At 41.2% G+C, this 12,025-nt stretch overlaps 2 long non-coding RNA genes across 2 annotated transcripts in view; one reads left to right on the forward strand and one right to left on the reverse strand.

Annotated features, from left to right (window-relative positions):
* The window catches only part of LOC135409099 (uncharacterized), a 66,173-nt gene that overhangs the window by 35,457 nt on the left and 18,691 nt on the right, over nucleotides 1-12,025 (reverse strand). The gene's annotated exons all lie outside the window — the stretch shown is intronic.
* LOC135409054 (uncharacterized) lies at nucleotides 591-11,632 on the forward strand. The gene is made up of 4 exons (XR_010427999.1): nucleotides 591-3,451; nucleotides 3,961-4,045; nucleotides 7,951-8,106; nucleotides 9,215-11,632. It is a non-coding gene; the product is annotated as an uncharacterized LOC135409054 (long non-coding RNA).

A 12,025-nucleotide genomic window follows, 5' to 3' on the forward strand; every position in this document is an offset into this window, starting at 1 on the left:
AACCATCAGGAGGTGGCAACTACCTTATACGTGTAAGCAGGTGTGTTTTCTTGGGAAATGTTATAGGAATTCAGATGTAAATTGCCAACATAGCAATAAAAAAATAAGATACCCAACCTGAAAATCTGACATCCACACAGTACAAGAGTGGAGTGTTTTACATCAATGTGTCAGTAGACTGATCTCATAGATTACCATCTGGGGCTTAAGTGCCTGAGCTGCATTCTCAGGGAACATCTTTTGGTTCAGTTTAATCCAAAATGAAATATATTTCAGGTGCAATTCCATTTTTGTAGGGAAGTGCAGCAAGTATGACTGAGAAATTCACTTCCAAGGCAAATCCTGATCTACACTATGTCTCTCTGGATTTGTAGACAAATCCAGTATGTCCATCTTCAGTAGAAAGTTGATAGTCTTCACTTACCTATGAGAAATACTAAAAGTTCTACTATAGAAGGCACTGTAAAATATATTATAGGTTAGTTCTAAAGGTTTCAAGGAGCTGTAACTTGCTGGAGTATGTCTTTCGAAACTATAAAACAGCTTCTCTTGGAAAGAAATTAGAAAGGTTTCTTTTCTGTTTTCAAAATCAAGTGCCTTATGGCCTGATGGATTTTATTTTCCATCCAGAAAACATTGTTTCCCTCTTAGTTAAGCTTCTTGTGAATGATCATGTTTTTATGAGACTTAATACCTTCAAGCCAAGGAGAAGCTCCAAACATTTCATGAACTACAACCTGGAGGCAGATAAGCTTCAAGCGATGGGTTGCTCATCCCACTTACTTGCTTTTTAGGGCAGAAGCAACCAAACAGGTCTGCGAAGGAAATGTGCTGAGCTCTCAGCTTCCCTGTTGGTAGATTACCTACCATTGTTCTGGTGGAATAACGTGACCTAATATTCCTCCTCTATCTCTCATCTTGGTGAGCTCTGCCTTGTGAACACCCTAGGGACCAGGATCGAGAAGTGAACTGGGAGCTAAGTTATCTTCTGATGTGGTTTTATCAACTGGATCATCTACCCACCAGTAACCCATGTGTGAAAGGGAATTTTTGGAGAAGAAAATTAGGAATGAATATGTTTGAGAATTTTCTGTATTGAATATCTATAGGGCAGGGGAGGAAGAAAAAAATCTTAGAAGCCAGGATGCTGTAAAGGCAGATGTTTTGGGTTTTATTTTATTAGATTTCCTAGTGGCTTGTTGCTGTCTGTCCAAAGTTTGTGCTAGTCTGTTTATACTCTTAAAAAACAGTGCAGTGATTCTGCACTGATCTGATTTTGGTGGGTGAGCTAAATGTAATTCAAATATGTTAGTCCAAATTAGTGGTGTTGATACATTTTTTAAAAACTTCTGAACATTCTGTTCCGGCACTTTGTGCAGTCACAAGCTCTCTCAGAAGTTTTGCAGAAATACTGCTTGAGAATGAGGAAGAACTTGACCTGACCAGCACGGCTTTATCCTAGAAGATGCCATACCAGTGACGAGAAGGGGTTCTTTCCAGCTAGGTGGGAAATTGCAGCTCTGAAGAAAGTCACCACAACGCTTCTTTCCCCTGCCATTCGAGTTGGTAGAAAAGATCTGCATAATTACTAAGTCTCACAGCCATCAATGTACTCATAGGGTTATTTTCCAACCTAGGAAGTCCAGTTAGGTGGAAAATATTCCTTTGATTTATGGCCCTGAGATAGTCAGCTCATAAATTAATGTTTCCATTGGCAGCTTCAGTATATGCCTTTTACATCTGAAGGCTGCAGGTAGCAGACAGTGACAGGAAGGCATCAGACTAAGATGTGTAAAACATACAGAAACTGTGTTTATTTTCCATGTCTCAAGTGAGAAGGCATTTCGCTATGAGTGTTATACTGTGGCTTTTTAAATGCTTTATTATTTGCAGACATGACTTGAAAATTATTGAAAGCAAGATTTCTGGGTGACAGCAATTGGTTAGAAGAGGTAAACAATGAAGAGCAATGCAGTTAAGACACAGAAGGTCTTAGATCATTTTAAATAATTGGGCAAAAAGATGACAAATTCAGTTCGGTGCAGATAAATGTAGAATAATGAGCCTCAGAACAAAGAATATAAAGAAAAAAATTTTTAAGTAGGAGAATGCCACAGCTTACTGACTAGCAAAGAGATCTGGGGAGCTAATGGAGAGAAATCTCCTTAATGATCAGGATATAACTGCTCCTGAATGGGTGGAGTCACAGAGGAATAAGAAAAGAGTCAAGAATTGAATTTTTCATAGACATAAAGCTCTCTTAGGTTATCTTGTCCATCCTCTTGCATCAGCTGAGACAATTCTTTCTGCAAAGAACCCTATTATGTTGAATTATGAGGACTGTCAAGGTGATTTATAAGAGAGATTTAGTTAGAGTGTGAACATTTTTGCTAGCCAACACAAAACCAGGAATGTTTTGGATGAAATTCTGACCTCACTGACGCAGATGTAAATAAAATCACCTGTGAAATTTCCAGCAGAATCTCTCATGCTGTGTGGAAGTATATATGTTCTTATTTATTGTTACAACTGGAATTTTATTCCAGGCTTTGCAGTACTGGGATTGTAGCTACAGCGGCAGCTAAGACAGTGCAGAATTTGGTGCAGATGGATTTTCTGCCAGGGAAATTCAGAAGCCCAAACTGACTTAAGGCTGTTGACTGGAATCCTACCTCGCCTCTTTCATGACTGCTGCATGGTGATTCAGTTCAGATGTTGATCTGAATAAAAGGTTATCTGCTTTCTCAGCAGACCCACTGACTTCAGAAGGTACTATTGGAGAGTTGGAGTTGACTCTTGCAGTAAGAATATAAACATGAAAGGCAAGAATAGAAGACCAAAATTGTTCTCTGCTGCTGGAATCTGCACTGAAGTCCATCTGGGATCCAGATCTGGTTGTGATTTTCCTCCAACGTCTGGTCATGCACTTTGCATTTAACAGGCACAGAAGCAGTCAGAGCAGCCCAGAGCTCCCTTTTCCCCATGAAGTCAGAGCAGACCATAGCCCTCTTGTGCCTTTACCTAATGGAGCAATGAAGGTTGTGCTCCTCTCTTCTTTTGACACAAGTGCTAAAGACCTTTTCTTCTGAAGCTCAGAGTTACAGACATGGGTGAGATACCTCTTGCTTTGAGGAAAGCACTGATCCCAGCACTTCTGTTAAATAACATAGAAATGACAACTATGAGTGCTACAGGATTGCTCTACAATGGAAAGAAACCCCTGCTCATGTCTTTTGGAGGATGTGGGCCCATGTTGCTTCTTCAGGGAGGATTGGGGGGCTTTAAGACCTTCAGTTCTGAGAAGAGAGGGGAATCCTCCCACTACTCTGTGCCAGGTGAAGAACTGATGAAACAGCATGCAGAAGAATCCAGTCTCCCTGTGCAGTGCTACAGGGAATCAGCACTGACTGCTGGATCTTGGATCTCAGATGTCTGGGATCCTGCATACCAGGTGGGTATTATGGCGCCTACATCTTTCTGTCAAAAAAACCCAAGATCCACAAGTGAGCTTAGTGCAAAACTAACAGGGCAATCTATTTAGAACACTGTCATTTTGTTCATTCAGCCTTGGAGAAACTTACCTCACAGTGGGAAATAGCTGTAATGTCCTTTTTTCATGCCAATGAGGTGCATGTTCACCTGCATCCTTAGCCTCTACCACTTCTTATTTCTAACCCTTTCTGGGGAACCAGAAAATGCTTACACTGTTAAACATCAGCAATTTAGGAAGCTAACACTCAACTGGAATTTGAGATGTTAGTTAAAAGTTTGACTCCCTAATCTCTAGTTCCGTTTTTGTCTTCTGCTTGCATCAGGCTGGGCTGTACTTCTGAGGGGGCAAAGCTGAGGTGCAGGGTGGGATGGGAGCAGGGCTGCTGTGCTGATGGCAGCAAGTCATGAACATCACACTGTGGTGGGCCCAGATCAGCTCCCTTTGTATTAACTGGTCCATTTTAACAGGGATTTTGGGAGAGATGGACATGGAAAGTGGAGAGGAGAGGAAAGAGGAAAACCCCTGATCCACCAAAGGTTTTCCACTGCAAAGGTACTTCTGTGTTCATATCACTGTCTGCAAAACATACCCACACACAAGCATACAGCATGTGTAAAAAGCCCTTCCCCATTTCCCAGGGGCAGGATACCAGTAAATGCATTAAAACTCTCTGATAGATTGGCCCTGGGAGCCTTTAAAATGCTTGGGAGAGATTTTTGAGACTTAACTCCTTTTTTTTAAGTGATGTGGTCTTTCTGTAAGGTGTTATTTGGGGGGAGACATTAGACTGAGCTGAAACCCCCTTGCAACTTTGATGTTTTGTGGAAAAATAATGTTCTTTCTGATGAATTCTGACTTTCTGGAGCAGTGTCAACAAAATTCTATTTTATTTATTATTCTTATTTTCTTTCCAAGCTGGGGTTACTGTCAGTGTGTAATAAAGCTGCTAATAAGCCTCTGTGACAATTTTCTTCCTTTTGAGACCTTGTTCTCAAAAGTATGACATACCATTGGCTTTTCAACATATAAATGAAATGTTTTTGCTGCTCTTTGATCCACTGTAGTTTCCAAATACCTTTACATTTTCATCAAATGGATGCCAGTGTTCAGCTACATGATTATCAGGTATTCATTTAACCTTTTTGACACACGAAAATGTCAAATCCTTCAAGATGCCTTTTTGAATACAAGGCTACAGAACTTCCTCCTAAATTCTGATGTGTCTTAACAACTCTGTGTTTCTGTTGTTTTAAACACTATATATGACTTTAAAATAAAACCATACCCTGCCTAGTACTGATCATGGCTTGAGTTGAGAGGGACCTTAAAGATCCTTTCCTGCCCTCCCTGCCATGGGCATGGACACTTTCCACTAGACCAACCCACAACCAACCTGGCCATGAACACTCCCAGGGATGGGGCATCCACAGCTTCTCTGGGCAATACAAGGCCTCACCATCCTCTGGGTAAAGAATTTTGTAGAGAAGCAAGATTCAGGATGAGAACCGTTTCAGGCATGGAGAAAAGCATACAGCAATTGGCAGGACTTTCATATGGACTTTACTGTTATTATGTGGTTTCACTGTATTCATGTTACACAACTGCACATGCCCAGGCTTCCTCCTCCCCCTTTTGCCTGTGCCCTGTTCTGATTTGCTCCCCCATTTATCTGTCTGATAGCCCACTAGATGTTCTGCCCCCTTCCCCTGGTGGGACGTTTAAGAATCGGGCACACGCCTGAATAAACAAGTCTGCTTGCACCCACTCTCGTGTCCTGTCCCCTCTCCCTTCGGATCCGCAACAGAATTTCTTCCTGATATCTAGTCTAAACCCACTCTCTGTCAGTTTGAAGCCGTTCCCCCTTGTCTTGTCACTACATGCCCTTGTAAAAAGTCTCTCTCCATCTTTGTTGTTGTCTCCCCTCAGATACTGGAAGGCCAAAATTAGGTCACCCTAAAGCTTTTTTTTCTTTTCCAGGCTGGACAATCCCAATTCTCTGTTTCCTCATAGGAGAGGTGCTCCATCCCCATCTAATCACCTTGATAGCCTCCTCTGGACTCACTCCAGCAGCTTCATATCTTTCCTGTGCTGGGGACCCCAGAGCTGGAAGCAGCTCTGCAGATGGGGTCTCACCAGAGCGGAGCAGAGGGGTAGAATAATGAACATCTCCTAAAGCCTCCCAACTGCGTAGACTAAGATAGAGTTCCCTCCAATGGGAAATCCCTGGCTGTAGCCAACAGCAGAAGGAACAGGATGTTAAAGAAGCTTTCTGGTAGGCAACTAGTATCCCCCAGCTTAAAAATTTATCTTCTTGTGAGGCATAAAGAACAACTCCTGACATGGGGTATGAACAGACTGTGAATCTTGGGTTTCTGTGGGCAAGGGAAAAAACCTGATCCAATGAACAAAATACAGCAATGCTGCATAGTTTGGTGTCTGTCCATCATCTTCATCAATGAACCCTTTCTGCAGTGCTGCAAATGGCATTCCCCTTTTTAGAGAAGTCCCAACACATACATAATCTCCAATACATAATGATATTCATATATTCACATCAAGACCATGTCCCCCAAGCTCAGACTCTGGATTAATGTCACTTTAGAAATTCTGCATTTGAAATACACAATAAGATTCTTCCTAAAAATAAAAAAAAAAAAAGAAAAAATATGCCTGATATGTGTCAGTGGGATGATATAGTGCTGCTATATCCCTGCTGAGGGAGCAGGATCAAAAGGGAATTGAACCCACAGGGATGCACAAGATAGTAATTTCTATAGGATCAATGTGTCGTGACAGATTTTACTGCAAAGAAAAAATATACCTTTATCAAGTTACTAGGACAGTTCTGCAGAGGAAAAATGGTGTTCTTTCACTTTAATTTTCTTCAGTCAAGAGTAGATACCTTTCCAAAAGTTATTGCTTATTTAAAAGAAGAAGGAGAAACTCAGTGCAGCAGTTCCTGGCTGGAAATCATGGTGGTTGGTTACAGTAGTCCCCTCTCAACTTGAAACTCCTGGGTGAGTTCCTGGTTTCACTAGAACAGAAGGGGATGGGATTGTACAACATCAAGTGATGCCTCGTACATACAGAAGATATATACATATATCTGTATTTTATACTAAATCAAAATTTGAAACATAGTTAATTTGTTTTGTATCACTCAGTACAGGAAGAACTCCAGAATCAGCTCCAAGAGGCAAGTTCAACTATTATTTTGATGGAAAGTTGTCCAGTAGCATTGCAGATGGATAAAGATAGAAGCTGATGAAATGTTGGAGATGAATCACAAAGGCCAGAGGATACTATCCACAAGCCTTGTTTCTGAACCTTGATAACAGGCTCAGAGCAGGACTCCAAGAAGGGCTGTTAGAGAGGAGGAGCAACGTGGGCTGATTTTTTGAAAAAATGGGCTGAGATTAGCTACACCTCTGCATTTACTGTCAAAGCAAACCTTCTCAGTCTGGGACTGTAGTAGGACATATTTTCATGCACTGGCATATTTACAGTCATGGAAATTACTGTCTAAGTTTGAAGAAAAGTGTATAAAATGTGTTGCAAATGCAGTCTGTATTTGCGTGTGTATGTGTATATATATATGCATATATATACACATAAAATTTGGTTTGCATTGGCTATATGCTGTTTAAAACACCTGAACATGAAATGCATGCACATGGGGCATTTGGACCACTGGCAGCTGTTTTGTATGAGAGTGCATCCAGTAAAAAGGGAACTACAGAGGAGCTAAATTCAGCAAAGGAGACATGAATTTTCCTACAAGCTTTGACCAGATAACTTGACCTATCTTGGCCAAAATGAGTGTAAGTCTGTGTGCATCATCTTTACAATCAATGAAATGGAGATGTAGCAGCATGCTCTGTGAATATAATGAACTCTACAGTGACCAAAACCTTGATATCAGAGTTAGGAGGCTCAGTATGGATTTGTGCTGCATGGTCTTAAGGATGAGTAAAGGACACACTACTGACTCAAAAAGAGGATTAGAACCTTCTCGTGCCTTTCATTGCTCCAGCAGGACATTGCTATTGGTGAAGCCTCTGATTAAGAAGCAGTACTTGAGAGATAACAAATTTTCAGTGATTACCATGGGAACCACAAATGCTTTCATAAGGGTGGTGAAATTATAAAAAGTTCTAATTGAGAGAGATGAGGCTTAAAACAGTTTCTATGGAAACCAGAGGTGGCATCCAAAAAAAGTGTGTGTACTAATCTGATAGCCTGATTGGCAGGTAATTGGTGCAGTGTTGGAATGAGGAAGCCTTGAGATGTGAGATGAAGTGTCCATCACATAAATAAAAAAACATATAGCCTTCTGAAGAATAGCTGGAGCTTCAAGCTCTTTCCCTCCCAGTAGAATACACTCATCACTCAATTGGTGATTCATTTTCATTCTTGTCTCTGTACTAAGTGACTTTCTTTTTTTTTTTTTATTGCAGTGTGATAAACTTCAACAGAGGTGATGGATGGAGCTGCTCCCTCACCTTTTCCAAAGGGTAGAAGTCATGAAGGTGCTTTTATGGACAGCAGACATGAGCTCCAGTGTTTCTTTTCTCAGGCAGAAAAGAGAAATGAACACAGACTTCCAGCCTTCAGTAAGAGCTCTGAACAGTTGGATGAGATACTTGCCTGCGTTTTCCAGGACTTCAAGTTCTTCTGACTGACTGGCCAATATCCAGCTAAGCTCATTTCACAGAGTTCAGAAGTTCTAAAATACTTTTACTGGTCAGATCACAATGGAAATCCCACAAACACAATGTCTGATATGACATGTGAAGTAACCTTCAGGCATACAGTAAACCAGATAACCTGGTGTTTCTATCTACCAGAACTATTTGCTTTTAGAGCAAGAGGAAAACTGTTGTCAAAAGAGTTTCACGGTAGATATAGGATGAGCAAATCCAATCTTTTCTCTCTTTCATGGGGCTACAGCCCAAGTACGTTATGATATCTTTCAACTTGATGCCTGAAGAAGGAAAATATTACTATTGTCAATAAATTAGATAAATAGCAGGCCTTTGGCCAGCTGCAAGTTGCTGAAGTCCTCAGCAAATTCTTTGCCAGCTCAGTGGTTTGGCAGACACGTATTTTCCTCCCGTATTTTCTGAGCTCACCAAATTTATTTCTCTATTCAGCAGATGTAGACAGAAAAGCCCACATTTAGAAACATTTTAGAACTATTTTATGGATCTGAGGTGTTTGGGAAGAAGATAATACTTTCTGTTGAAAGATCTAGAAGGCTCATCTGCAATCTCTGTGATATCGGGGTTCATGGTCCACCAGTGCTATCCACAGGAATGATCTAAAGGAAGCATTGAAAAAATATTAGGAGAAAAATCATCCCTTAACCTAGTTTAGATTAATCCAGGGTCAGACATCACTCTGTTTTATATATAGGACTAAGATTAGGTGAGTCTTATACATAACACACTTCTGCAAAACATTGCAGTGTCTGCCTGGATAATAAGCTTAAGCTGTAACCTTTGAAAGATTCTGTCTTTATAGTGTGATAAAAGGTTTGTTTTCCACAGACTGAAGGGCTCAGAGAAGCTATGAGGAACGTGGTGACATACATTTAAAGAAGACTCTTAGAATAATGCAAAATTAATAGTTATCATGCTGCTGAAGGGGCTTTCAGGTGGTCACCCTGCTTCATGGTTCAGTAAATCCATCACTGCTGATACCACATCTTCTTTTTAACAGTATTTCACAAAAAATGGGGAAGTGAACTAAATGGAGCAGCTGAAGAAAACGACAGATGTAACCCAGTGCAAGAGCACCCAGGGCTCCATCCTGCTCACTCAGCCTAGGTAACTTTACTGTGTTTTTCCTCTCAAAAAACTCTGCATTTTTGAATTGTCATGTATGTTTTCATTCCCATTGCTGCCAGTGGGCAAGGAGACAACCAGAGAAACAAACTGGACCCAGCCATGCTTCTGGTTGAGTGCTTGCACATCTGCTGTTTTTCTGATTCAATGATGGGTGGTGTTGGTCTATGTCCTCTCTATTATGTACCATGAAAAATTTTCTGGCAACTGAATCACTAATACATATTTAATTTAATTTTATTTCATTTCAGGTCTTGCAACTGCACTTCTCAGAAAAGCTGTCCATGTGGGGGAAGGTGTGCAATAACCTGATTTATACATGTGTTCAATAGATAGCAATAGTAAAAGTTTCTGGTTCACACAGGTGAACATTTCTGTGCAGGTTCTGCAGGTGGTGCTTCATCCTTTCCAGTACAACATTTCAGTAGTGTTAAGCCCCTCTGGAGACTCTCACATTTTTTTCTATGCAAAGAAAATGTTCCACTAACTGAAGAAATATCAGAGCTCTGTAGGTGCAAGAAAGACATCAATCCTCTGTCATCAGGGACAGAAGCCATAATTTACCATTTTCAGGGGCCTACAGGAAAGCTGGAGAGGGACTTCTGACAAGGTCAGGGAGTGATAGGACAAGGGGAAATGGCTTTAAACTGAAAGAGGGCGGGTTAAGATTGGGAAGAAATTCTTCCCTGTGAGGGTGGTGAAGCACTGGAAGAGGTTGCCCAGAGAAGCTGTGGATGCCACATCGCTGGAATTGTTCAAGGCTAGGTTGGATGGGCCTTGGAGCAACCTGGAATAGTGAAACATGTCCCTGCTCATGGCAGGGGGTTGGAACAAGATGATCTTTCAACTTCCTTCTAACCCAAACCATTAAATGATTCTGTGATTATGTGGAATCAACAAACAAGAATAACCACTGGGTCAAGATTAGGCCTAACTAAATGAAGGAAATTTTGCAGGGCCTAGACAGAAGATGCTTGGCCTATGAAGATTCGGAAATGTTTGAGCATGTGCAGAGCAGGCTTTTATTTTACTTAGGAGCGATGTTTTGAGAGTGGAATAATACTTTCCTTGAAAACATAACTGTGCTGCTCCGTAGGGGTCAAAAATACAAATCAGATTTTGGAAAAAGGAGTTGACGTCATAAAAGAGAACTTTGTCCTGTCTATGTGACTCCACATTGCTAACATCCTTATGGCTGTATGGAATTGTGTCCCGTCTGTCTCAAAAACGTACAGTAGAACTGAATGTCATGGAAAGGGTGACACAGCAAGGGATAACTGTTTAAGGCGTGATTAGAAGACTAAGAGTCTTCTCCCTCAAAAGGGAACAGCAGAGGAGGAATTTTAAAGAAGCCTTTTAAAACCTGAGTGGTATGGAAAAAATGATAGTTTACTTCATGTCCTCTTTCAATACAAGGGCTAGGGCATAATAATGAAACTATCGGGCTGCAGATTGCAGGTCCAGAGCAAACAAGAGGATGCAATCCCTTGTGTAATGTATAATTAGGTTTTGAAATTTCTTCCCAGGGGATGCTGTAGATGCTAAAAGTTTACGTGGGTTCAAGAAGCGATTAGGCAGATTCATAGAAGAAAATATATGCTAAGAACTATTAAATGCATGCACACAATGCCTGACTCAGGAATTCCTAGATGACAATTCACAGAAGCTGGGCAATGTTAGCACATTCTGACTTAATTCTTTCTCTTTCTTAGGAATTCTCTTCTGGCCAATGTCAGGGATGGCATAATGAGCAGAAGGAAATTTGGGATCCACCTGAAAAAGCTGTTGCCTCATGAAAAGACGTGGACTTGTGAAGTGGTGTAGATGTGAGAAAGATAAGATGAATGTGGAGCAGAAGAAGGAGACACAGGACAATGATGATCCACTAATGAGAAATGCAGAAGTACCAGGTCAGGTCTCAGAGCACTGCTTACTTCTGCTTGAGTTGGAAATCACAAAAAAATACACTGCAAGCCCTTCAGAATTCTTGGTAGCATTGTGAATACACAGTCTAATAGATTAATGCTTTACTGCAATTTTTGGAGCTCAGCTAAAGGCATAATTCAAAGACCCTGATGTTTAGGTGGTAAGTAGTCCCATCCCTGTTCAATAATGTCACGAAGTCCAGGAGTAAACAGGATCCTGTGAGGAAATTCAGTTGAAAAGAGTTCACATCCAGATGTTTGTGGGATCCATATATCCAATGAAGAAGTTTTACTGAGTTTCTTTTTTTGTTGTTCTGTTTTTATCTCTCTTTTAGATCACAGTGCAACCTGTGAGTCCCAGAATACAACTTGATGATTTTTGGAGCGGGTCCAGAGAAGAGCAACAAGGCTGGTGAAGGGACTGGAGCATAAGTCCTATGGGGAGAGGCTGAGGGAGCTGGGGTTGTTTAACCTGGAGAAGAGGAGGCTCAGAGGTGACCTCATCACCGTCTATAACTACCTGAAGGGAAGTTCTAGCCAGGTGGGGGTTGGTCTCTTCTCTCAGGCACTCAGCAATAGGACAAGGGGGCACGGGCTTAAGCTCCGCCAGGGGAAATTTAAGTTGGATATCAGGAGAAAATTCTTTACAGAGAGAGTGATCAGGCATTGGAATGGGCTGCCCAGAGAGGTGGTGGATTCACTATCCCTGAAGATTTTTAAACGCAGATTGGATGTGGCACTGAGTGCCATGATCTAGTAAA

The sequence above is a fragment of the Pseudopipra pipra genome, chromosome 1 (genome assembly GCF_036250125.1).
Source record: "Pseudopipra pipra isolate bDixPip1 chromosome 1, bDixPip1.hap1, whole genome shotgun sequence".
NCBI classification, from domain to species: domain Eukaryota; kingdom Metazoa; phylum Chordata; class Aves; order Passeriformes; family Pipridae; genus Pseudopipra; species Pseudopipra pipra.